General features: G+C 43.0%; 1 long non-coding RNA gene across 1 annotated transcript; it reads right to left on the bottom strand.

Moving 5' to 3' along the window:
* Nucleotides 1-8,835: 8,835 nt before the first annotated feature.
* On the bottom strand, nucleotides 8,836-13,515 carry LOC306987388. The gene is made up of 3 exons (XR_013795153.1): nucleotides 13,216-13,515; nucleotides 9,577-9,657; nucleotides 8,836-9,468 (listed from the first exon to the last, which is right to left on the bottom strand). It is a non-coding gene; the product is annotated as an uncharacterized lncRNA (long non-coding RNA).
* Between the last annotated feature and the right edge of the window lie 13,243 nt (nucleotides 13,516-26,758).

Genomic DNA, 26,758 nt, shown 5'->3' with positions numbered 1-26,758 from the left:
ATGACTGATAATAAACACCTGATGGCCACCTGTCATGATCAACGACATGTCCTTGATCGAAACGCCCCCCGCTGCAAAGTGCGCCGCAAACGGAAATGACTGATGTTCTCCAGCGTGCGCACACACATACACGATGGAGTGTTTACCTAAATAATACAGCATCACTGTGGTGCTCTTGCTTTTCGCTTGAGAAATACATGGAAAATAGCCTTGGCTTGCTCTAGGTAAGTTTAAATGACATTATCGTTCTATGTGTGAGTAGTTATGTCTAATACAAAAAGTATCCATCATTAGCATACATCGCTGTTCGTCCAGTAGTTATGAAATAGTATAGCCCAAATATAATTCTGCCGAAAATGCAGCTGCTCGTGAACTTTATATGTAAATAAGGTGAATCTATTGTTTGGTAATGTTAAATTTCATGATCGACTCATCAGTCAACACATGGACTCAAATGATACGTTTACATGACCAAGCCGAAGCCCCATTGGATGCTGGCTGCGCCAATCAGGTACATTTCATGTAGAGCAGATGAGACTGACTCTTGGGTCACAGAAGCAGAATTTCTCATTAGGGAGAGAAGCTTGTATTTTAATTGTGTCAAGGGTAATGCAGAGAAATTACGAGATGTGGCCCATCGTTTTTTCTTTTAGTTTGAAAGCAGAACGCCTAATTCACAGAAAACTTGTTTGAGCGTATCGAGATCCGTGCTATGCGAAGAAGGAAAATCAATTAACAGAAAATCATTGAGCAGGTGTAGCATGAAGGGGAGCTTGCATACGTTCAATAGAATCCAGCACAAAGCTTCTGAAAGGCAATTGAAGATGTGCGGACTACTCGTACAACTGAAGGTGAATCTCACAGCAAAGAAGAATTTAGATTGCCATTTGACGCCGAACAGCGGCCATTCTGAGGGGTGAATAGGTATAATTGTAAACACATCAGTTATGTCAGCTTTAGCAAGCATCGTTCTATATCCTCCCAGCTTGATTAACTTAATAGCATCATCAACTGAAGCATAGTACAAGGAGAAAGGTTATAACGGGATGCTTTCATTAACACTAGCGAAGCTGTTAGAATGTGGAGGACATATCGAAAATCAAACTTTTTTTTACCAGAATACTTGCATGTAGCTATGCCGATAGAATTTATTTGAAATGGAGAAAAGGGGTGAGAACTAAAAGTTCTGATGAGATAGCATTTATTCAGTTCTTTTTCGAGGAGGCAGGAAGCGACTTCTGGTTCAGCTATAGCAGGCTATAATTTTTTGCAACATAAGAAGTAGACAGAGGAGAGAGAACGCCGACTTGAAACACTTGAGACAGCCCAGGAATTAAATAAGCATTGGAACATGGATCAGGGTGAAAGGAAATGTAGCTATAAAGGGTTGCCATATTAACCCTTTCGCACGTACGATCTCACCGGTGTGATCAGTCTTGGCTGGTCCCTGGAGCGTACGATCACACCGGTGTGATCAGTCTTGGCTGGTCCCTGGAGCGTACGATCACACCGGTGTGATCAGTCTTGGCTGGTCCCTGGAGCGTACGATCACACCGGTGTGATTAGAACGGTCAGCGCATCACATGATCAACTGCTAAATTCAAATGTGCTTTCGCGCGTTGGCTGGCGCTGAGCCAGAGTTGGACGTGCTCGCGCTTGTCATATATCACAACTATTCAGTGTTTTCAACCACATAATGTTTATTTTAGGTTTCAGGCATTTAAAATCACATAAGTACTAGCAAACCACAGAATTTGAGTTTGTAAAATACACACAGATGTCTATGGAAGCGCCAATAATAATCATTTCCATTATAATAAGACGACATGTTTTATTCATACCAGATACACAATGTGTAAGTAGCTTTACATTTTAGCCTATTCTTCTCCCAGTTAACCTGCCACTTACTTTCATGTATTTCGTGAGAAGTGGAGGAATTGACGTGTTGTAAATCCAGCACAAACTAACATGGCGCCGCCCATCGCGCATACAGCTCAACTAACGCGATCGTTATAAAAGTGTTTAAACAACCAAACACATCCACATGCACATATTTGACAATCGGAATATCTGTGTTTCATGCTATATCTAACATATTTTTGAATATTTTGAATCAAAAAGAGAAAATTACATAAAAGCAGATCATCATTCATTCAGCGCTGTGTTGTGTTTGCGCTGTGTCACGTGACAAGCAATGACGCGTCACCATGGAAACGATAAAGTGACAGGTTCTAAATAACGGTCGCCTTGAAAAACTCACGCTGGGGGGTCAGTTAGAATATTTTAAACTTACGTGTGAAAGGGTTAATAGGGGTGGAAGGGTGGCCGATAATTTTTTGATGGATTTCGGGTGCGGGTTCCTGCAAAAACTACACACGTAAAAATCTACAATTAGTAGTAAACAAAAGTACCCCCCATATCTTTGATAAAAATCTGCCATCAATGCCAAATACAGATCTAGTTCTTCCCTGCGATCGGGATGCGTTGCAGTCTGTGATCTGAAGTTTTCAAAAAGACTGCCACGTCAACCATTTGCTAATGGTTCGCTGTCAGTGGAATAAGCAAAGCGGCTAAATCAATGTCCTTACCTTGGATGAAATCTGATCTAGCTAATTTTTGGGGAGACAGCAGCAGGAGGAACGAAGCACCTCCTGGAAACTTGCACTGGAATACCTGTGGTATGGTTGTGATTCGTTGTAGATGGTGGAACAGAAGCATCTTGGTATGAAGATTGTGTCGTGAGTGGAGCCGAGACCTGTATGTTGACCGATGTAGAAGGAGCCTTGGAAAGATCAGAAAGTCTGGGGTAAGAAGGAAAAGTTCTGGATGCAGATCCAGAAGTTGAGGGCATAGATAATCCAGGTGCCATAGAAAAGGATGACTCAAAGACTCCTTTTTTGACAGTTTCAGAAAGTCCTTGCATGGATCTGATTATATCAGCATTAGAACGTTCTGGTTCAAAGCAGCAGCTCTTCAATTCTAGTCTTATGTTGCGTTCACACGAAACGCGAATAGAGCATCTGGCACGAGTGATTTCAATGTTAAGTCAATGTAAAGACGCGGTCCTGCGGCGCGACTGATGTGTTTAGCGCAGCATGGTAGACGCGAATTCGCCTCATTCGCGCGTCCAGTTTGCGCGAATGGCGCGAATTGAGCGTCTGGCGTGAGTGATTTTATTTGCTGCTTTTGTGCATTCACGCGTTTGACGCGAATTCGCGTCTGATGCTCGAGTTGAAAAATCTGAACTTTGGCATCAATTCACGCCACGTTAACCAATCAGGAGCCTGCTTGCTGCTGTCACATGGTGAAGTGAAGTGATAAACTGGGGCAGGCCCACTTTTCAGTTTATAATGTTATTTTATACGTTTGGCCTCAATACATTATTTTGTAATATGACTAAATGCCTGGTGTGGTTATAATGTACAACAAAGCAAATCTTTTATCACATAAAAACTTGATTTCAATTTATGAGATATATTCATTTTGTATTAAATGCTATTTATTCCATATCTAAATCTAGATTATATGAAACATTATTATTCTAATGTAAAAACATCCAACATACTTTGGTGTATAAGAACATAGTTTGTGTCTGGACAGTGTTGTGTGAGAGAGAGAAAAACACTGGCTCCATTTATCATCCAAACAAAAAGAAATTATAGATTAGCTGGGTCAGGGCGAGGGTGATCCTCGCTCGGATGCGGGAAAACAGGTCATCAAACTGGGCGTGGGACAGGCGGAAGTACCGCTGAAAGCGGCCGTCATCCAGACGCAGCTCCTGGAGCAAGTGGTGAAACTCACCAAACTGGATTTATCCTCAGGAGGGTCTGGTGGACACAAGTACGGCGACGATGAGCCCTACGCCGCTGTGACAGAGCGGTGACTCCTCTCTCGATGAATGCTCGATCAACATCAGCCATCTTGCAAACAGACAACCGCCTAGCACTTGCCTCTCCCACTAGAAGTGAATTTCGCCTCAGACTCACTCTAGACACAATAGACGCGAATTTGGCGCTCTATTCGCATTTGGTGTGAACACCGCATTAAAGCGCCAATGTGTCTTGCTGAGTGAAGCAACTTCTTTATTTTCAAAGTTTGTCACTGGGATGATGGGCTAATGTTATTAGGGGGGCTAATGTTACATGTCAGTTTGTTTTTGGACTCTCTTCTGTGTTTCTTCTGTTCAATTTCCCGCCACTCCTTTGTTATCATGGTCACAGTCCTCGTTAGTTCTTTTGGTTCCGCTGTGTATCTTTATCTTGTTAATCAGTTCCTCCCTGTCACCCTGTGTATTTAAGTCTGAGTCTCGTGCTGTTTAGTTGTCTGTCGACTTTGTATTTGGTTTGTGGTTGTGACAGTCTTTGTATTTCTCCAATGTCTTCATTAAATATTTGTTCCAAAGTCTTCTTCTCCGTCGTACACTCTCTTCCTCACACCAGACTGTAACAGTTACCTTGAAGTTTGTTAGGATAAACAGAGAAAAGCAGAGGTGATAATACACATCCCTGTGGTAACCCTGCATTTAAGACTATATAATAAGATAATATGTGACCTGATCCAGCAAAATGAGTCACAGTGACCCACATTTCAAAATTGAGCTTTTGGTATTAATGGAAAGAGGAGACCATAAGCTTTCAAATTCTTTCCTAGTCAAAGTCATACCTTGAATGGTTGTAAAGATATACACATGTGATTTATGGTCGTCTGCCCTCTTTTTCCAATTGAAAACCTGAGAAAATCACTTTTAAAGTTTTTTGCCCGTTTTTTGTTGATATCTTTCAAAATCCATTGCATTTAAAGGGATAAACTATTTATTTTACAGCTTTATTTGACCAAAGACATTAATGTATAACACCACATTTCTCAAATGAATAATATTTAATCTTTTTGAGGAGATCTGCTAGCTTGTTTACACAGAGCGCTGCGAGTCTGACAGGAGGATGGCTGGACCAATCATGTGCCGGTCAGTCGAAACGGGACTTCCCATTGACAAATGATCAGCGTTTGTGTTCATTTCTAAGCTTTTTGATTGATTCTATACAACGTGTAACACCATATTTGGAGAGCAGAGATAGTGATGTTTCAGGGGATACCCGGGAAATCCTCAGCTCGGTGAGGAGAGGAGTTGAGAAAAACAATGTCAACAATTTCCAGCGAATATAGTACAACTTTGCAAACTTTAATAGTCATTTAAATACCTTTACTCAATTATTTGGACTACGTAACTTTGGGAGATTATTTTTGAATGTCTGTTCTTTGAAATTAGCAACAACAACAAACAAATCTATTATTTAATTGTTTTTCCACATAATCGGCCCATATCTTAAAATGGAACATTGCAACTTTTGACTCATTTCGCCAGAGCTGGTCACATATTTCATTAACACAGACTCGTATGGGGCCTATTATGTCTCAACCCATAAGATTAACCAGATACTTACACCTAAATCTTGCAATCTTTCTTTTAAAGTTTGCAGTTGTACAGTATTAAATGCTGATGTAAAATCCAAAAATAGCATTCTGACATGAGCATTCCTTTTACTGTATCTAAATGGTGCTGGGCCTTATGTACTATGGTCAGGGAGGCATCCACATGCTCCGATTGGGCATGCAACCAAATTGTAATGGATCTTCAGTCATTAATTTGTGCTAACAGTTATTTGCATAATATACGCTCTCCATGCACAGAACAGATGTAAGGGTGATTGGGTAAAGGTCTTTAGGAGCTGAGGCATGAGGTGTTTTAGGTACTGGGATAACAGTATTTGTCCATGCTATTGGCACAAAACCATCATATAAAAAGATCCGAAACAGCCTTGTACATGCATACCCAAGTTGTTCCACACACTCTTTTAGAATAATGTTCTTAAGGCCACCTGGACTATTAGCCTTATTTGTCTTAATTCTGTGGAGCACTTTGATAACCTCCCCTACTTCTTTTCTCATAGGTTTAAATTCTGCAGTATTGTCAAATCGTGAGTAAAAATCATTTAAATTATTTATAAAGCTATGAGGGTCATCATCAAAAAATTGTACCGGGATCTGTTGTCTGCCCATCATTGTATTTAATCCTCTCCATGCGTCTCTGACATTACCGGTTTTAAATTCATTTTCAACTTTACCTTTATGCTGTATTTTTGCCTCATTTATCTTACATTACAATTATTTATTTAATAATTTTACCATGTCTATCTTATTCCTTAAACAGTCATAATTTTCTTATCTAAAGATTGTTTAAGATCTTTGTTAATCCAGGGTTTGTTGTTTAGGTATATTATAAAACATTTAGTTTGAACCATCTCAAAAACATATGTAACTGGTAATCGTGTCATTCAAAGTCTCATGATCATCTTTGCAACGATTAAATAATTAAAAAACAAATCCCAGTCAGTGCTCTCAAAACAGTCTCTAATGTTTTCAATTGAGTCTTTGGTCCATGACTGAACCTGCTGGATGACAGATTTAGTCCTTTTTAGCATCTGTCTATATTTTGGAAGGAAAAGGATGACGTTTTGATCTGAACATCCTAGTGGTGGGTGTAACCTTGGTACATCAGAACCATCCACATTACCTTATGACTCCACCAGGCTCCCTCATCCCACAGGCTACGCCTTGGTCAGATGTCGTCCTGCCTGCACCTTCGGTTCTGTCTGGCTCCACCTACACCCTGTGACCCAGTTTCCCAATATGTATTAGTCAGTTCCCCTGGAGTTCATCAATTATCTCATCAGTTCCCTTGTTTAGTTTTGGTCTAAGTACTCGCTGTTTTGTTCAGTTATTTGTCCTGTATTGTTACTGTTAGTGGATGTTTCTTAGTTTGTTAGTGTTTGTTAGAGTTCCTAAACATGATGCATGATGGGATATACTTAGCCTTGAAAACGGTTCTGAAGTGGTATTTGGATGGTGTGTGTTAAGGACACTGAGTTTTGCCTGGGACAGTCTTGTGCAGTTACTTTCAAACAACAGCACAAACATCAGCATTATAAAAAAGGAATTTCTCAATTGTTTGTGATATTACAGTAATTGGTTTGCGTTGAGAATTTTGGGGGTGGGAAATGGTTTTAAAATATCAAATCTATCATACTATGTATCTACCCACTGTCTCTAAAATAAGATAATTAATGTATTTTAGTTCTCAGGTTGAGCTTCAGATAGGTTTGTTTTGTCCATTGAGGTTGCATGACTCAGATAAGGACAACTTCTTGTTTCTTGTAAGGTCACAGACTAGTCCACATCTAGCCATTGACCTTCAAGATTTACAACCAGATCACTAAACAACAGCCTGAATTAAATGCCATGCCAAATTAAAGGTTATCCTTCTCCCTATTCAACATTATCCTTATTCAATATTCAAAAAGAGTGGAGTGTGTGGCATGTGGACTTTTGTCTTAACATCCTTGAAACATAATCAATTCATCTGATAAACAAAATGACATATATGAAGACTGCTTTAGATATGAAGAGAATGAGTATCACTTTATTTTACACTCCTGTTCCGCATGTGTATACTATGTATCAATTATAGTACCGTATTTTCCGGACTATAAGTCGCACTTTTTTTCATAGTTTTGCTGGTCCTGCGACTAATAGTCAGGTGCGACTTATATATCAAAATTAATTCATATTGACTGAGATGAACCAAGAGAAAAAATTACAGTCAACTAGGGCTGGGACAGTATAATTTTTTTCTTACCGTGATTGAAAAGCAAGAAATTCCCCCGGTATAGAAATAAACCGCTTTAAATCCCCCACCCCCCTGCCAACAACAGAATTTCACGCAACCAGCGCACACACCAGAGGCTAAGGCAATTAAACATACCGGTAATTACAATAACCAACCTTAACCCATGTAGTTGCCTTTTATTCCCAGGTACTTTCTTAGGTAAGTACACATACTGTAAAATAAAGTGCAACTAGAGAATGCTTTGAATGCTTTGGCTTTGAACAGCTCAATCCACTGAAAGGTCATTTGACAGTCTGACAACCAGATGGGGTTTCTCTTCTTTGAATTACTTAAGATAAATTTATGCTTCCCAGTTAAACCTTTTGTGCTAAACTACACATGCTATTGTTATTGAACCAGAGAAAGCTAAAGTAATCCTGGATGGCAATCATGACCTACAAGTTAATGAGACGCAGCGTGAGGAACAAAGTAAGAAATGACTGCTGCTATCTCTGCTAACGACACTTGTCCTCCTGCACTTAGACACGGTTAAATCACTCTGTGTGATGTGGAAGTGTTTTTATGCGGAATACAGAACTAACGTTGGGTTTTTAAAATTTGGACTGCAGAAGTACTGATGGGATGCTGCCAATAATTTGATATTATCAGTAATACTTAGAGTATTATGTAAAAAAAAAAAAAAAAAAAAAAAAAAAAAAAATATATATATATATATATATATATATATATATATATATATATATATATATATATATATATAACTAAATTGTGCATTCACTTTTTGGGCCAACTCTATAATTGGTTTATATAGGAAATCATGGTTGAATAAACCTCTAATTATTTAGCCGTGTGATGCAATACAACACACTTTAACATGTATAAGTGTTTTAAAGGACACATAAAGACCAAAATAAATTACCACATTTTACAGCAATTTACAAAGATCCAAAGCAACTTACCTCGCATTTCTACAGAAATACTTAGTAGGCAGATGAACATTTGAATATATTTTATTCCATGAAAGAAATGACAGAAAATATATATCCACACTAGAGTCCACAAAGTTCTTGGGCATTGTCAGGTGTGGCTGCTATGACACTTATGACAAAGGAGATTATAATACAAACAGTATTTTAAAGGGGTGTTTCAGGATTTTGGACAAGTTTCCAAGTTAGACTGGGTCAGTGGAGACAGTTTTCAAAAAATTTTATCCAGTCCTTCCAGTTGCATAGTTCGCCAGTGTTAGGCTAGCGCGAGTCAACGGTATCTGCTAACCTGTCATTAAAAATAGTTTTACCCACTCCACAGTACACCAAAAGCAAATAAATTATAACACCAGAATATCGATGTAAATGTCTGTTGAGAGAATAATGTTAGAAATCAAACTACTCGCATCTTGCATCTCAATGATCGCATTACATTTACAAAAACTAGTTACTCAGCAGCAGTGGAATTTTACTTTGCTCCGGTTAGTAGTATTGCGCCGTAATTGGTAAAACACATTACAACACAGTAATTGGTCAAAACATTTACTAAGTGGTAAAGTAAGTGGCCCTACTGTATGACTTACGTGCAGCATAAAATGATTTTTGCAGAATATTCACACTGCTTTTTTCCATAAAATGAAAGTGAATGGTGACTACATGCAGCCTGTCAAGCTCCAACAATAACAAAAGCACAATTAAAGTATCATAAATACACTAAGTAGATCATACTTGTGCACTATAATTCAAGTTTTCTGGTGGTAACCGCTTCCAGCCGTCGCGGCGAGAGGATCTGGGCATCTGGGCAAACACAAAGAGGAAGAAAAGAGACGGGGCTGAGTATAATACAAACCGTGTTTTGCATTGTGATTCAAGTGTCAAGTGTGTGTTCCGCTACTGAGAAGTTACATGCAGGACAGCTTCCCGGAAGTGTTGATAAACGAATCCCTTCGGGAGAGAGAGCACAGCAGCCAGGACGCGAGCCGAACACTGCAAGAGAGAATAAGACGAGAACACGGGTTGGTCAACGTGTGAGTACCCTGAGAAACTTATGCAGTAGAAAACTCATTGGAAGTGTATCATCTGTGAGCTTTGTGAAATTGGATCTAGGAACACGAGTGGCCCCGCTGGTCCGTGGAAAAATAAATAAACGACGTGGAAAAAGTGGTCTCTGGACCTTAAGTGCACCTGGACTGTGTGTGGAGTGCCGTGGGTGAGTCAGTGGCTTGACTGTGAGAGTGTACACTTGGAATTTGCCGTGTTGTGCTGTGTTGTGTGCGTGTTGTCACAAAGACCACTTTCCAGGCCGACCCACCCTCTGGGGAGGACAAGATCCCGAAGCTGGCGGAGCCACTAGCACATAGATTTATGCTGTGAACATCACCCTACCCTCTGTCTCTACGACGATTGTACGATCGGAGCCAAGTAAGAACCCCTTGAGGAACTGTGTTGATACGTGGCTGTGTTGGAGGAAATTGTGTGTGTGCAGTGCCTGAGTAGAGAGGAGGGAAACGCTCCCGCACGCTCTGAACAAACGTGTCCCTGGCGGATATACTTACCTGCACTTACCTGGTGGAGCCCCACTGGGATGGCCAGCAGGTAGAAGTCGCCAGAGGCTTGGCCGTGGTACGAAGAGGACGGGTCCCAGTGAAGGTTCGGAACCGGACGCCCCATGTTGTGCACCTACAAAAGCATCAGAGGCTGGTCAAGGTGACGCAGGTAGAACCTCATCAGTTGCGGGAGGATAAAGACGTGAGCTTTCGCCAGGTATGCCCTGCTGTGGTGGAAGTGGCCCTTACCCAGGCGAGCTCGTCGCCCCAGAGTCTGGGGGAGGAGGTGCCCGGCCACCTGAGGGGAAATTCCCTGCAAGGGGAGGAGCTGGGACCCGCGCAGGCCGGGAAGTTGCGAGACCTGCTGAACAAGTGGCAACTTGTCTTCTCGGCACACGAAGAGGATTACGGCTGCACCAGTGTCGTGCAGCACCGGATCACCACGGGAGAGGCGGGGCCCAGCAGAGAAAGGTATCGACCCGTCCCACCTACCCTGTATACAGAGGTCCGCACACTTCTACAGGGTATGCTCGATCGAGGGGTTGTGAGAGAGAGCAGCAGCCCGTGGGCAGCCCCCATTGTGTTGGTGCAAAAGAAGACTGGCACATGGAGGTTCTGCGTTGACTACAGGAAGCTGAACTTGGTCACCAAGAAAGATGCGTTCCCCTTACCCAGGATCGAGGACTCGCTAGCCGGCTTGACGCGCTCGGCATGGTACTCCACGCTGGACTTAGCAAGTGGATACTGGCAGGTGCAAGTGGCCGAGGCCGATCGGGAGAAGACCGCCTTCACCACCCCGTTCGGTCTCTTTGAATGGGACCGGATGCCTTTCGGCCTCTGCAACGCTCCTGCCACCTTCCAGAGGCTGATACAACGGTGCCTGGGAGGCCAGCTGATGGAGTCCGCCCTGGTATACCTAGACGATGTCATTGTCTATTCCCCAGATTTCGACTCCCACTTGCAGCACCTTGAGCAGGTCTTCAGGGCCATGGAGAAGTATGGGCTGAAGCTCCAGCCGGACAAATGCCATCTGTTACTGCGGGAAGTCAAATTCTTGGGCCATTGTGTGAGTGCAGCAGGAGTCTCGGTCGACCCGGAGAAGGTGTCTGTGGTGCGGGAGTGGGCCGCCCCGCAGACAGTGAGGCAGGTTCGGTCGTTCTTGGGCTTCGTGGGGTACTACCGCCGCTTCATTAAAGACTTCTCGAAGATCGCGAAGTCCCTGAATCAGTTGCTGGCTGGGACGGGACGCCCCCGAGGTCGTGGATCCCCGGCTATTCGGTGGAGCCCTGAGTGCGAGGCTGCGTTCCGGCAACTAAAGCAGGAGTTACTACAGGCGCCGATCCTGGCGCATTCCGACTTTTCCAAGTCCTTTGTCCTGTACACGGACGCCAGCAAACGCCAACGCTGACGCCCTGTCCCGACTCCCGGAAGCCAAAGGCCCGAGGGATCCACCAGATGTAAATTAGCCTAAGGCTAACTCTGGTGTAATGCATCAAATGTTTACATTTATGTTTTTAATTACACATGGTCCCTTCTAAATAAAATATCAATCAATCAAACCTACGTCAGACCCCGAGGGGGAAGAGTATATGGTGGGCATTGTGGAGGCGCCTGGGGCCCAACGCGAGGCGATGCCTGTGAGCTGGGGATGGGACCCCTGCCGCTGGAGGGGGCGACAGCAGGCCGACGGGGAGATTAGTAGCCTGGCACGGTGGCTAGAACAAGGACGAAAACCGACGTTGGCCGAACGACGGACCCAAGGGGGAACAGGAAGGAAGCTTCTGGGACAATGGGCCAGACTCCGGATGAAGGAGGGAGTGCTGTGTAGGTCTGTCCGAGATCTGGGGCTGGACGAAGAACTCAGGCAGATCATTGTCCCCGAAGGCCAGGTACAAGGGCTACTGGCAGCTTACCACGACCAGCTGGGACACCAAGGGCACGAGAAGACCGTGTCCCTCTTGCGGCGACACTTTTATTGGCCTAAACTGGAAGCAACGGTACGTACCTTCGTGCAGGCCTGTCCCCGTTGCACCCTGTTTAAAGCCAGGAAGGAAGCACGAGCACCGATGGTCCCCATCCAGGCGAAGGCCCCTCTCCACATAGTCGCAATGGACTTCTTGACGTTGGGTCGGCCGGCAGACCGCTATCAGAACATCCTTGTAGTCACCGACCTATTCACCAAGTACTCCTGGGCCATTCCTACCCTGGATCAGACGGCGAAAACCACCGCCACTGCCCTGTGGAGAGCGGTCTTCCAGCCGTTCGGTTGCCCCGAGTTTTTACACTCGGACCAAGGGCCAAACTTCGAGTCTCGGGTGATTAGGGAGCTGTGCCAATTGTATGGCTGCACCAAGACCCATACCACCACCTACCACCCCCAGGGAAATGGCGGATGCGAGCGGTTCAACCAGACCCTATTGAACTTGCTAGGCACGCTGGACCAAGAACATCAGAGCGACTGGGTGAGTGCGTTACCAAATCTGATGCAAGCATATAATAACAGCACGCACAGTACCACGGGCTACGCCCCCACTTACTTGATGTTTGGTAGGCATGTGCGGATGCCCACCGACTTGATGCTGGGGACGGCAGCAACCGAGGAGGAGGGGAGCGTAACCTGTGTGGAGTCGCCTGGAGAAGCGTCCGATCCAGCATCACCGCCGTGTTCGAGCCCCCGAGCCATCGCTATCACAGAGCCCGAGACGAGGAGAGAAACGGATGTACCGTGCCTACGAAGTCTGTGAGTGATATCCAGTGAGCAAAGTTATACTTACCTGTATACCAAACGAAAGTCCCAGTGTTGACCCCGATCCAGCGGATGCCCTGGAGTTGTTTACCGTTATACCGCCGGACCACTGACCCATCCCTAAAGGAAGCCACCGAACCACGCCCGAGACAAGAGGTAACCCTGTCACCCCTGACCCCAGTACTTCTTTGTTATATCTCTGTGCCCAGGAGAAGGAGTGCGCTGTGGCGTGAAGGTCCAGGAGGTACTTACCTTTATACCGCCGGACCACTGACCCATCCCTCAAGGGAGCCGCCGAACCACGCCTGAGGCAAGGAGTGCGACCTGGGAAAGAGAAGGAGAGACGAGTCAGCAAATAGAAGGACATTGAGGCCAAACATTGAGTCCAAGGAACGAGACGACTTATCTGAGGTTCTCCCGTGACGGAGACAGCGGGCTCCGAGGCGGCGTCCTCACCCTCCAGTCCCCCTGGATTTTAGCCCCTTCACCTCCCCCTCCCCTATTTTAAGTAAATTAATAAAGAGCTGTATTTTAAACTTCCACTCCAGTGTCCTCGTTCTGTCTGGTCGTCTGAGGTATTCCTGGGAACCTCCCCGAGGTGGAGATCAAGGGAGGGGCGGTACTCACGTGGTCCGCTCCGACCTGTGACAATAACTTTGTGTAAGGAACCTACATAACATTAAGTGGATCGCCTATATATAATACATAGCCTAATCAGTGCTCAAGCGCATGCATAAAGCTTGCAACAGCAAAGTAATGATTATGAATGTGTTGTGGAAGAAAACAGCAAGGAAACTGTCTAAACATTTTAATAATTTATTGATAATGTTTTCTCTGTTTTCGGCTGCAGAGATTAACCCTCAGGTTGTATTCAACATCCTATAAAACTGGTGATGTCCCCGGTCAAAAATAGCTTATACAGTAAATCACTTGTTATGCTATATTATCACCCAATATTGGATTCAATCTTTTTGTCAACTTGTTTTTTTTTCTATTAGGACTGGTTTTATATTTCTATTTGCATCCGATTAATCGTAGGCCTCATTTATCTGAGAGTAGTTATAGTGCATCTAATTTTTTTTAGTAAAAAAAGCGTTATTTTTGAATAATTTTGGAAATATTAAATAAAATCTGAAAAGAAATTGGCACTGTTGATCACACTAGTCTATTTTAATTTCTAGTTCCTGTTTCACCAGGAAGTTTGTTTTGCCACAGTCACACTTGTGATGTTCCCGGTCAAAAATGTCTAGTCTAGACATTTATAAGCCTACAAAAAAAAATAGCTTCTGAAACAGAAGCCATTTTGGGTGAATTTGGAGCATTTGGGGGGCTGAGTGACCTCAGAATGACCTACAAATATTATTTTAATATCTAAAAAACCGAAGCAGCTCAAACTAAAAATGTAACAGCACACGGAGCACAAACTATTGCGTCTATTTTGGGTGAATTTGGAGCATGTGGGGGGTTGGTGACGTCATCGTCTATAATTCAATGTCTGATATTTTAAAACCCGATGCAGCACAAACGCAACTTTTACCGGCACAAACCAGCACAAACGAACGAGACTATTTTGGGTGAATTTGGACCATGTGGGGGGCTGAGTGACCTCAGAATGACCTAAAATATTATTTTTAATATCTAAAAAACCGAAGCAGCACAAACAAAACTTTTTACAGCACAAACGGAGCACAAACGATTGAGCCTATTTTGACGACGTTTTGCGTTGGGTGGGGGGCCAACTTCACGCAGGTGTGTTACCTGGGTCCTCGAGGTGTTCTGACATGCTCTAACATTTGCGCTTATTTCTGTTACTTGTGACATTTTCATGGCTAAAGTCTTATTACACTGCATTCAGCACAAACTCTGCTACAATAATATGTCAGCAGCATGTATGTACAATTTTGTAGTTTTGAGATAATAACATTTATGCGTGGTTTGTGAAAATGACAATAATTTTGTCACTGAAATAATGTCAAGAAACCCAAACTGATTATTTCTTCACAAGACTTTTGAAAATTGTATCACGTAGCCTAGAATATTTGCTCCAAAACTATGTGAAAATCATCCTGAATACTCATTCAGATAAGACAATATATTGATTTTAAATTTGTATGACATTGTAAGAAAGCTTTATGCGAGTAGGTGTAAACCACCATGAATATTGAGTGTTTCACACCTGAGAAAGACAAAGACCCTCCCATAATGGCCTTATTAGGAGCTCTCAGGCACTATCATTACATTACCTTGCACAAAGAATGAGGAGATTTAAAAAAGAACGGCTTTTTGATTGTTTGGATTTATTTCCAACACAACATAATCCAAAGATACACAACAAATGGCAAAAAAAGCACATTATTTAACACACTGAACTAAAGACAGAGACTTTACCAGTCACACACCTTTGTGCCATTCCTGAAACATAGTACATACCTGTCATTTCCAAGGTGTTTGATTTTTCACTTTACCTCCTCATGCTCATGTTGAAGTCAGCAGGACGGGTACCTAAAATATATAAAATATAAAAAAACCTGTGAACATGCTGATATCAAGAGAAACTAGGGCTGCATGCAAAATACACACACACACACACACACACTCACACACACACACACACACACACACACACACACACACACACACACACACACACACACACACATATATATATATATATACATACATATGTATATATATATATATAGTTGTTGTGCCTTGTAGACATATACCTGCAGGGCTGAATAACAAAAAATTAACAATAGTATAGCAGGCATCGTTAAAAAGGAACACTTCAGTAACACTACACTAGAGAAAAACATATTGATTATCATGTTACTTCAAATGTTTACAATCGATATGACGTTATGAAATGAGATTGGAGTAAAATCATGGTGCATTTTGCTTTTCAAACGCATGTCGCGCGACTGACTCAAACTCCCACAGCGCGTGCAGGGAACATTTACTGAAGCATCGAGCAACAATTCAATGGCAAATGTGAAGTTTATCCAACAATATCACAAACTAATATAATTCCGAATTATTTCTTACCTTAAAATCGTTCTTGTCTTCAAATCGCGTTCTTCTTCTGATGTAAATCCAATAATCTCACAGCGTGTCTTCCAAACTCGACGACTGCAGAGGACTGATAAAGTTTGGCGGCGCTTTGTTGTTGAGGTAATGGGCGCGTTCGCGCAACGCATGGACGATTTGCATCTCTATATGTTTTGCGCGTGTGGGTGTGGTCACATTAAAACTAATGAGCAAGGGTTAGAGAACCTGGATATCTTGTTGGTTTTATACAAATTACTTAAACAGAGAATATTTGTTTTCGTTTTGAATCAGATCATTTAAAACTACACACTTAAATGTTTATAAATATATAGAGCTCACAAATGTGTGACAAGTATTCGCTGAGTTTTGTTTGTTTATAGACGTGCTCAAGAAAAAAAGTTAACGAGGCGGAGAGGCAGAAAAATGGTAGGAATTTAAATTAGATTGAATGGAGGATTTTAACTATGACAAGATGATTGACAGGCATAGGCAAGTATATAAGATGGACACAGCGACCCCATAGGTTTCAACGGAGAAAAGTGAAGTCAATTAGAAGCACTCACTTCTTGATGGCTGGGCGTACTGTGCAGGCTCAAACTGAGCATGACGACGTAGATTTGACGTGAGCAACCTGTCTGACAGTTGTAAGTCTTCTAGTAGCTGTGCCAAGAGAAATCTGAATCATTCCCTTCCGAATCACGCAGAGACGGAGAGCGTGAGTAGAAGCTGTCCATGAGCTAGCAGCAGGAGCAACTTTATCACTCTGTATGGGCTTCTCCCTTGGCTTTATGCCTCCACGCCTCCACGTTTATCCAGCCCCAGAGTAGCTGGGTTAGTGAGGGAGAACCACAGCGGACAGAGAGTGGTCTGATGAGATGCGAATAAATCTACTTCCGCTGGACCGAATCTCTCCCATATCAACTCCACTGTCTTGGGGTGGAATCTCCATTGGGATGGAATCTGCCTCAACAGGACGTCTGCTCCCAAATTCTGAGGGACAACGTTTTCCCCTGGGACCACAGGAGGATCTGGTGCGCCATTCTGCAAAGACCTCAGACCCCCCTGGTGATTTGTATAAGACTTATGCAACTGACATGTTGTCTGACTGAATCAAGACGTGGTGGTCCCTGAGGTCTAAGAGAAAGCTCCTCATAGTCCTGAATACAGCCAGCATCTCCAGGCAATTTTTGTGCCAAGAGAGATGATGGTCCCCCCATAGACTTTTTTGAAAAGCAGACCTCTATGACCGCTTACCACCCTGTGAGGGATGCGTCCATCAAGGCGTTTTTCCGCCGACAAAACGCTCCCAATACCGGGCCCTGGGACAGAAACCAAGGCTTCTTCCATATTGTCAACGAAGGCATCTGCACGTTACCCTGATCGTACGGAACGGATTTCCCCTTGGTAAAAACCCCTTGGTTTTCAGCCACCCCTGCAGTGGTCTCATGTGCAAAAGTCCAAAAAGGTATAACGTTGTACACAGCTGCCATGAGCCCCAGTAGCCTCTGAAAAGCATTTTCAGAGGCAACTAATGTCATCAACTAAAGTGATGACATTGCCTAGCTTTATCCCAGACACTGTGGTCAGGATGGGTCTCGATATGTGCAGTTGACAATATTGCCCGCATCGTGGTCGAGTCCTATTTACCACGCCCAGAAAGGTGGTTCTCTGGGCGAGTGTCAACATGCTCTTTTTGGTGTTGGGCCTCGGCCATATAAAGTGATTGGGCCTAAGGATGACATCTTGATGCCGAACCACCATATCCTGGGACTGGGCCAGTATCATCCAGTCGTTGATATAGTTCAGTACATGAATGCCCTGGAGCCTGTAACGACTGAGACAAATCAGACACAATTATTTGGTATATGTACCAAACAATCTTTAAAACTCACTCTGGGATCTGTGGTCCCATCCCACAGTGAGTGCAAGAAGGTCTTGGTTACCATGATTACGATCAGATAAGTTGGTTTTATGGCTGTTAAAAAATGTGGTCACATGCTCAAGACAGAGACAATGGGGGAGACAGAAACAATCTTTAATACAGACTTTGCTGCATTAATCATAGATGACCTGGTCTATAAATGAACATGTGTGCTGGGTTATGACAAAGAACTGTGTAGAACTTTACTTCTGTGTGTGTGTGTGTGTGTGTGTGTGTGTGTGTGTGTGTGTGTGTGTGTGTGTGTGTGTGTGTGTTTGTTTAGATTAGTTATGTTTGTGATTTAGTTAATAAAACTTGTGCACAATACATGTTTGGTTCTGATTATCTGCTTGCAACCAAGTTTACTTTACGATTTCGATTTTGACTACAGGCTCTTAGTACTCTAAAGTCAGAAAGGCATTTCCCTTTCCCGGAAATGAATATTTCTTAAAATTAAATAACGCTGAGTGTTCACAGGACGAACAGGTGGGTTGATTGTAATATTAACTTTACCAGGGCTGCAAACTCTCTGTGAACCGATCAACTCTAACTCTTCTCGGCTCTGCTCTTCTTTACTATTAGTAAATAAACCCGAACTTTACCTAAATGTATATGCCTCGGATCAATCAGTGTTTTTCAACCGCGGTAAGAAGTCAATAAAACAGGTAGGCTACAATGTCACATAAGTTACATTTACATCAGGAAAGCAATATAATGACCATTTATAGGCTGGAAAAATTAGCTATAGAGTTTTGTTAAATATGTCCACTATATTAGGCTACATATTTTATTTTTACTTATATCATTAAAATATTATAAAGTTGTTATTATAATAAAGAACACATTATATTTAATTTAAGTTGTTATTTTTAACCTTTAATAAAAATAGCCTAGGGCTCTCTATGTTTACAGCATTAGTAATTTATTTTTAACATGTATCTACTAATAATTATCAAAATGAATCGATATTGAATCAAGATGTCAAGCAATAATAAATACAGTAACCTGTCAGTAATTGTATCCATGCAGCTAAACATTGTAACATGTTGTCAGTAAACTTAATACAAATAAGTTACCAAATGTTTTGACAATCACAACTTATTGTGATGCAAGTTTTTTTTTTTCACATACCTTTTTATAAATATGTGCTTAGAAAAAAATCTTGACTAAGGACAAACAACACCAAATAGACGGACCGTTTTCTTAGAGCGCTTTCTGAAGAGCAGAAGCTACTCTCTTTGTGTGCCTGTATCCTTTTATAACTTAAGCATTCCGCCGACGTGTGTTAAGTCATGTGCTACGTCATGGCGCAGCACCAATCGAGATTGGACTAGTGTTACACGAGCTTCAGACGCTTACACGCTGAGGACGTTCCCGAAAGTGTCCTTATAACGCAGCGTGAGTTTCCTCGAAAGAGAACATGTTCTAATTTGTAATTTGTGAAATGTTTGCATCATACATAATTTATTCATATGTTGGACACTGCAAAAAAAACTTAAAAAAAAAACTAAAAAAAAAAACTAAATTAAGATGCTCAGTTTTATTTAATAAAAAGCTCCCTCATATAAAGTGTGTAGGTACACACATTAGTTGTCTGTAAACATTTATTGATATGCACAAAAATATCTTTCAGATGCATTTGCCTTCTAGGTTCAAACACACTTTTGTTCTAAAGTTTTGGATGGACAGGGCGAGAACAGTGTGTTTTTATTTTTACTGGATGACTGCATGGGAGGCAGGCTTCAGTATTGTGCCCAGAGGCCAGCTAAAACTGGCTTTTTAATGGTCTCTGTCCTTGTGGCCTTGACACTGAATGAAGAGTTTATGTGTTAGTATCTCAACTCTCTGAGGTGACAGATCTCAAAATGTACCAAATGTCTGTACCACAATCTGAAGCCGTTTCATATCTCATAGCAGTCTTAGCATATTGTATCATCTATAAATAAATAAAGCACTAATAAAGCACTCTTAAAAATAAAGGTTATTATACATACATACACACACACATATATATATATATATATATATATATATATATATATATATATATATATATATATATATACAAATCTGTGAAATTTACAATAAATTGGTTGCCAGTTGTGGTTGTCAGAACTTCATAGTAACAAATATGGTAGCAACATTTTAAGTCTTACACTTTGACATTTACAGTAAAAACTTACTGTTAACCATTGAACACTTTTTTACCATATCATTTTTACAGTCTTTTATTGTTACAATGAACATTTTGAACTCCCTTTTGGTACCTTTAATTTTTAGTGTACAAACAGTTTCTGAAGTACCAGATCAGCACATTATAATGATTTCTTAAGGACTATGTCTTTGTTGGATTACATAATCATTATTATGGAATAATAATAATTGCTGAAAATGGGCTTTGACCTAAACGGATAAAAATGTATAAATATAAAACAATATTTTGAAAAAGTAAAGGTGTGGTTACATTTACAATTCTGCAAATTGTCAAATCACTTACTCATATAAAGATTTTATTGTAAATTATAAAGCTAACATTATGAGATGGTTTGAGAGGGTATCAAACCATTTAAGGGCCATTGGATCACCTGCTTTACAATAGCATAAAGCTTTGCTAATTCACTTGGGCTAAATGCCACAACATTCCCACTCATTCCATTCATCAGCACAAGTGCTATAAAAGGGTCGATAAGGCTCTGAAAGAAAGAAGTCACTGGTGCAAATCTTGAGTCTAAACAATTTCAAATGTCAGATATTGTATCAGAGTCTCTTGTCTTCGGGGATGGCTGAGGACAGGCCAATGAGATACAGACAGAATTTAGTCATTAATTTAAAGGTCACTCATTGATGATTTATTGATGAAGTTGTGGCATTTTTGATGAAAGGTGTATCTTTGAAAAGACTGCATTTTTCACAAAAGAACTCACTGTGCTAGTCCCAAAATAATTACTATCACACATTGGATGTAACTAGATGGAAAATGGCACCATCCAGGGTTCCTTTACACTTGCATTACATGTATTCTGATCAAAACTTCAGCACATGTCAGAAGAATTTTCTTCATTTGATGTAGAACATATGTTAAAGGGGCTATGTGGAGTTTTCAGCGGCATCTAGCGGTGATGTTTCAGATTGCAACCAATATGTTTACCATTGAGTGCTCGTGCCCATGCTTTTTTTGTACATTACGCGTATACAGGCAGGAGCCATCTTGGAAAAAAGTCTCGACTAGTCGAGCCACGAACACCGGCTTGACTAGTCGAGACTGTTTTCCAAGATGGCTCCTGTACGTGCAATGTACTGTCTTTATAAAGTATCTTCTTATTAAACTGTCTGTACACTTACACTGTTCTCAATGCTTCGGTTTGATGATGATGATGATGATGAATTTTATTCATAATGCACTATACATTTGACATCAAATCTCAAAGTGCTACAAGAATAAAAATATATTTATATATAAATAAAAACAAATACGCAGACACTTAAAAATACGCTTTTCTAAAAAGAAAGGTTTTCAGTTCTTTTTTAAAAAACATCCGCAGTCTTAGGAGCTTTGAGTTGTTCTGGAAGGGCATTCCACAGACGAGGAGCGGATGCTTTAAAAGCCCTGTCACCCATAGTCTTGAGCCGTGTCCTAGGTGTAACCAGGAGGTGCCGTTTGCCTGCTCTGGTCCGGGTGGAGGTGTGTAGGGAAAGGAGATCAGTGAGGTATGTGGGGGCCGCACCGTGCAGACAGTAGTGGGTGTGCAAGAGGATCTTATATTCTATGCGGAAGTGAACAGGGAGCCAGTGAAGGGATTCGCACCCTCATTAGGACCCTGGCAGCACTATTCTGCACAAACTGGAGCTTTTGGAGGCTCCTGCCAGGGATTCCCCACAGGAGTGCGTTACAGTAATCCTGCCTGGAGGAGACAAAGGCATGGACGAGCTTCTCTGCAGCTAAAAAGGAAAGGGAGGAACGCAGTTTGGAAATGTTACGGAGGTGAAAAAACGAGGTTTTACAAAGTGAGGTGACATGATTGTCAAAAGAAAGGTATGGGTCAAACTTGACCCCAAGGTTAGTAATGGAGGGAGAGAGGGTAATAGTATTGCCAAGAAATGAAACAAATGTGATAGGAGACGAACGTAGTTGGTGAGGCGTTACGATTTGGATGGCTTCTGTTTTAGAGCCATTCAGCTGCAGAAAATTTTGATTCATCCACGCCCCGATCTCCTCCAGGCATTGAGGTGAGGCGGGAAATGATGGCAGAGGGGGAGCCGGAGGGAGTGATATGAAGATAAAGTTGTGTGTCGTCAGCATAGCAATGGCAGTGAATTCCATGCCTGCTGACGACACGACCAAGGGGAAGCGTGTAAATAGTAAAAAGGGTTGGACCGAGTACGGAGCCCTGGGGGACCCCACAGGTAACAATGTGAGGTGAGGATTTTGCCTCCCCCAAGGCTACACACTCAGTCCTGTCTGTAAGATAGGAGCGAAACCATTTTAGGGAAGTGTCGGAGAGACCAATATAGTGCTGAAGTCTGTGAAGGAGGATACAATGATCAACAGTATCAAACGCAGCAGAAAAGTGGAACCAGAGTCAGAGGCCATAAGGAGGTCACTAGTCACTCTGAGGAGGGCTGTCTCCTTGCTGTATTGAGAGCGAAAACTAGATTTATATTTATTGTACAAACCTTTGGAACTGAGATGGGTATGAAGCTGGGAGGAAACCACTTTTTCTAGCACTTTTGAGATGAATGGGAGGTTAGAGATGGGTCTGTAATTTGACAGAGGTTCAGGATCTAGGGTATGTTTTTTAAGAAGAGGTTTAATAATAGCTGTTTTTAGAGCTGTTGGAACATTTCCTGTTTGCAGTGAAAGATTTATCAGTTTAGTTATAAGAGGGCTAATGGAAAAATGGTGGGTTTTGAGCAGAGCGGTGGGAAGGGGATCAAGAAAGCAAGTGGATGATTTAGATTTACGGATAATATTCTCGACCAGTAATGCAGCGTTGTAGACGAAAAATGTGACAAGTTTTTGCGTGATCAGTACTGTAGGGGTGTCAGGAGTGGAACATGTGAGAGGAGAGAGACCTGAGCGGATACAGTCTATTTTGGAAGTGAAAAAGTTCATACATTTATTGCAATTTGAGTCGGTATGGCTGAAAAATGATTTTTTGAAACAATTTTTTGGAGTCACCTGCATTGTTGTTAATCAGCATGGAATAATGATATGACCTAGCCTTTGAGAGAGCTCTAGCATAGGCCCTACGATGCTCTCGGTGTCATATGTCTGTCCTGTCTGGTGATGCACATGGGTGTTTTGTTATTTTGGGGCCGTGTGCTCTTGTCATTGTCTGGTCCCTCCCCCTTGTTATCTGATTATTGGTTTAGTTGTCCCACCTGTCCTGCTCGTTACCCTCCTTGTTTGCCTCCCTATTTAGTCTTCCTCTGTTTGCCGTCCTGTGCTGGTTCGTTGTACATGTTACGTGTTTCGTGTGTACCTTCCCGTTGTTTCCCAGTGTTGGAGTTGTACCTTTCCTTTTTGTCTTCTTATTAAATCACTCTGCAATTGAATCCACGTCTCTCGTCTCCCACTCGTGACAGAACGAACCAGCCACATGTGGATTCAGCGGAGCGAACTTTGTCCGGCGGAGAGGGAGAATGGGATCTCCTTGTTCAAATATTTTTCTATGTGCGCCCAAAGGAATTTGGAGAGGAATTCATCGTCACTGGATCCATCCAGCGTTGGGACGTCATCGGTGGTTTTGGCCAGCCTCGAGTCTTCAGGCGTCCGTCGGGGAGGACGGAGGAGGAGATCTGCGCCGGCCCAGTCAGAGACCGTGCACGTCCCGTCTGCCCAGTCAGAGACCGCTCATGTCCCGTCTGCCCAGTCAGAGGTAATTTGCGTCCCGTCTGCCCAGTCAGAGACCGTGCACGTTCTGTCTGCCCAGTCAGAGACCGTTCACGTCACGTCTGCCCAGTCAGAGACCGTTCGCGTCCCGTCTGCCCAGTCAGAGACCGTGCGTTCCGTCTGCCCAGTCAGAGACCGTTCGCGTCCCGTCTGCCCAGTGTGAGACAGATCTAGAGATGACCATTTGTGGGGCCGCCCAGGCAATGATGGACTATTTGGAGCGTCTGGCTCGGATCCTAGACATGCCAGCGTCTGCTGTTCCTGAGTCGGAGCCAGCGTCTGCTGTTCCTGAGTCGGAGCCAGCGTCTGCTGTTCCTGAGTCGGAGCCAGCGTCTGCTGTTCCTGAGTCGGAGCCAGCGTCTGCTGTTCCTGAGTCGGAGCCAGCGTCTGCTGTTCCTGAGTCGGAGCCAGCGTCTGCTGTTCCTGAGTCGGAGCCAGCGTCTGCTGTTCCTGAGTCGGAGCCAGCGTCTGCTGTTCCTGAGTCGGAGCCAGCGTCTGCTGTTCCTGAGTCGGAGCCAGCGTCTGCTGTTCCTGAGTCGGAGCCAGCGTCTGCTGTTCCTGAGTCGGAGCCAGCGTCTGCTGTTCCTGAGTCGGAGCCAGCGTCTGCTGTTCCTGAGTCGGAGCCACCGTCTGCTGTTCCTGAGTCGGAGCCAGCGTCTGCTGTTCCTGAGTCGGAGCCAGCGTCTGCTGTTCCTGAGTCGGAGCCAGCGTCTGCTGTTCCTGAGTCGGAGCCAGCGTCTGCTGTTCCTGAGTCGGAGCCAGCGTCTGCTGTTCCTGAGTCGGAGCCAGCGTCTGCTGTTCCTGAGTCGGAGCCAGCGTCTGCTGTTCCTGAGTCGGAGCCAGCGTCTGCTGTTCCTGAGTCGGAGCCAGCGTCTGCTGTTCCTGAGTCGGAGCCAGCGTCTGCTGTTCCTGAGTCGGAGCCAGCGTCTGCTGTTCCTGAGTCGGAGCCAGCGTCTGCTGTTCCTGAGTCGGAGCCAGCGTCTGCTGTTGGTGCAGCTGCTCGCCCTGGTTCCTGAGCCGGTGTCTGAGCCGCTGTCTGTTGCAGTTCCTGAGCCGCTGTCTGTTGCGGTTCCTGAGCCGGTGGTGCCTGTTGCGGTTCCTGAGCCGGTGGTGCCTGTTGTGGTTCCTGAGCCGGTGGTGCCTGTTGCGGTTCCTGAGCCGCTGGTGCCTGTTGCGGTTCCTGAGCCGCTGTCTGTTGCGGTTCCTGAGCCGGGGGTGCCTGTTGCGGTTCCTGAGCCGGTGGTGCCTTTTGCGGTTCCTGTGCCGGTGGTGCCTGTTGCAGTTCCTGAGCCGGTGGTGCCTGTTGCTGTTCCTGAGCCGGTGTCTTTTGTCCAACATCATACACCTCAAGGCCAGTAACTGTAAGAGAGTCAGTAATCACCAGGGGTCTCATTTATAAAACTGTGCGTAGGATCCTTACTAAAAGTGCGTGCGCCCGAAAGCCAAAAATGGCGTACGCAAAACAATATTCAGACTTATAAAACTGTGCGTACGCCAGAACCTGCGCAGGATTCACTTTATAAATCCCAGTCAGCGGAAGATTGTGCGCACATGCGTCTCCTCCCCGAAATAACCATATATGGAGCTTACAACGCCTAGTTTTACTATGCATATCCTCATCTGCATATCATTTGCATATGATTATTCACCGACGTGTCACGTGATAACATGTTTAATGTTACAAGACATTAGGAAAATATGAAATACGGATGTGCCGTCACATTACATTAATAAAAATAATTTAGTAGCTGTGGCCCTATCCTTGCCTTGTTTTTGAATAAATAAATCAAATAGTGTAAAATACATTTCAGATAAAGTTTTTCTCAATCTTTTCCACTGACCAAATAGTGTTTTTAATTGATTTATATTTGTAATGGAAACCGATAGACCTTGTTGAGCATTATATTTGCACAATCTGCTATTATCATAGGCAGCAATTATCTCTGTATTTAAAACATTAAAACACAGCATGCCAAAGGAAAAGTGTTGAAAAGCATATGCATCCACAACAAATATTTATAGGCTATTTATATATATATATATTAACTTTTCAGTAAATGTCATGTAGCTAGTTTAAGTGTTTAACTCCATTAATGAGAATGGCATATTTAATCTAAATGTTTATATCAGAAGTAAAACAGTTTAAATCATTATTTTATTTAAACTGTAATTGTGAACATGCACTGTAGCCTATTTATGATTAGGACTCATAATGAAGGTTTACAGTTTTACTTCATCTGCCGTTAGATATGCGTCAGTTTCACTAAACGGCCCAACGCGCTCGCTGGCGCGGACATTTAATGTATGGATATTTGCTTCAAGCGATAGGCTTGGTGAGTGAAATTATATTTGTATAATTTGTACATGTATAATTTTATTTCGATTTTCTGTCTAAAAGTGACCAAAAAGACATTTAACTCCAGCTCACCATCAGTGTCGCCAATACCCTTTGTCTCCAGAATGTGCGTACGCACGGCTCAAAGTTTGCTTAAAGGTGCGCACATTCTCCCGTCAAGTTTGTTTTTTATAGATCACAACCTTTGCGTGGGAACTGGCGTACGTACGTTTCCAGCCCCGTTTTGTGCGTACGCACGCTTTATAAATGAGACCCCAGATCCAGTATATGGCCTTTAGTATGTGTTGGGACATCAACAAGCTGATGGAGATTAATACAGTCTAATGTGTATTTGAAATCAGATGCCAGTCGGCAGGTCTGGGAGTCTATATACATTAAAATCACCAATAACTAAAATGTTGGAGTATATTGTACAAAGGGAAATAAGAAAACTGTGTATGTCAGAGATGAATGTTGAATGTGGTTTAGGCGGGCGATAAATAAGAGCTATTGTTGCAGAAAACGGATGTTTACAATTAAAAACAAGACTTTCAAATGTGTCCATATTGGGAGTTTTGAAAAATTTGCTTGTTTTAAA

Source organism: Phoxinus phoxinus (assembly GCF_949152265.1).
Source record: "Phoxinus phoxinus genome assembly, chromosome: 19".
In the NCBI taxonomy this organism is placed as follows: domain Eukaryota; kingdom Metazoa; phylum Chordata; class Actinopteri; order Cypriniformes; family Leuciscidae; genus Phoxinus; species Phoxinus phoxinus.
Note: the sequence above shows the minus strand (reverse complement) of the source record. Positions and strands in the feature narration are given on the sequence as shown.